This window comes from Nematolebias whitei, chromosome 7 (assembly GCF_014905685.2).
Source record: "Nematolebias whitei isolate Nwh7 chromosome 7, NemWhi1, whole genome shotgun sequence".
Taxonomy (NCBI): domain Eukaryota; kingdom Metazoa; phylum Chordata; class Actinopteri; order Cyprinodontiformes; family Rivulidae; genus Nematolebias; species Nematolebias whitei.
The window spans coordinates 2,578,463-2,579,737 of NC_056504.1; the positions used below are offsets into that span (position 1 = coordinate 2,578,463).

Consider the following 1,275-nt stretch of genomic DNA (forward strand, 5'->3'; position numbering starts at 1 on the left):
TGTATGTATATTTATTTATTTATATATATATATATTTTTTTTTTTTTAATACTTTATTTTTCAGGGGTGCTGAGGTCAAATTTAGTTAGCACCCCCAAAAAGAGTTTAAAATCGACGCTGGTTCAAATTATGTTTAAAAAACTGAATTTCATAGGAAAACAAACCTGGTGTCATTTTACCTGTAGTTCCAATATTTCTCCCGTATAGGCGCAACACAGACACTGGCACAACGCCACAGACACCACAAAGTCAATAATTTCACCATTGTTAATACAATCACTGTTCTATCATATAATCTGACAGTGGCTGCTTGAGTGGTGCAGAAGGTGGAATCACCCATAATTAATAGCGTCCCGGCGGCTGTTCTGGCGCTGGGGTGTAACATCACACAAACACTCCATCCATCTGTTCCTGGCCCGGCTCTTCGCTCCAATTTTAGAACTCAGTGTGGCCCGCGAGTCTGAAAGTTTGCCCGCCCCTGCACTAGTGGTTAGAGCAGTCGTCCTCCAATGCAAGAGCTGGGGGTTCGAATCCACCAGCAGTCACAGGTTGAAGTGTCCCTGGGCAAGACACTGAACCTCTCACTGCCTCTGATGTGTGTCCAATCGGTGTTTGAATGTGATCTAATGCTCTGATTAGTCTCTTTAGAATTTGTTCAATTAGCTTTGTAGAGATCTAGTATAGAGCTGTATGAATGGGTCAGTGAGGCACAGATTGTTGTAAAGAGCTTTGAGTATCTTGAACAGTTAGAAAGGTGCTGTTTAAGTACAGTCCATTTACCATTTACAACAAAAGTCAGTAATTCCACACAACTCAAGTTTATCTTCTAAAAGATTTAGTTAATACAAACAAAAGCATTCTTACGAATAAAAAAGTTGTAGCTTTTATTTAAATGAGCAGATTTTGTTAAATCACAGCAACAACAAAAATGAAATCATCCTACCTGTGTTAGCATCGCTCCTATTGTGCCACATTCAATCCTTCCATGGCTTCCTAACCTGCAAAAAACACAACATTGTTGTAGTGATGTAAGGGTTAACTTCACTACTAATTAATTATTCTTGAAGCTAGTTCAAGCACAAAAAATATTAATTGTTTAATTACAATGGATTCTTTCTTTTTCTAGTTAAATTTCTGCCATGTGACCAAGATAACTGTGAGTGGGATGTTTAATCAGTGACATGAGACGCCATTTTATCTTTGACCCATCAGAATAAATGTGGTCATTTATTTAACAGAATCAAAATTTGACATCAAAACATGTACACATTGATT

At 37.6% G+C, this 1,275-nt stretch overlaps 1 protein-coding gene across 1 annotated transcript in view; it reads right to left on the bottom strand.

Annotated features, from left to right (window-relative positions):
* The window catches only part of plxnb1b (plexin b1b), a 169,376-nt gene extending 168,376 nt beyond the window's left edge, over positions 1-1,000 (bottom strand). The window contains exon 1 of the mRNA XM_037679067.1: positions 944-1,000. The gene's annotated coding sequence lies outside the window, so the exon portion shown is untranslated. The remainder of the gene's footprint in view (positions 1-943) is intronic.
* Between the last annotated feature and the right edge of the window lie 275 nt (positions 1,001-1,275).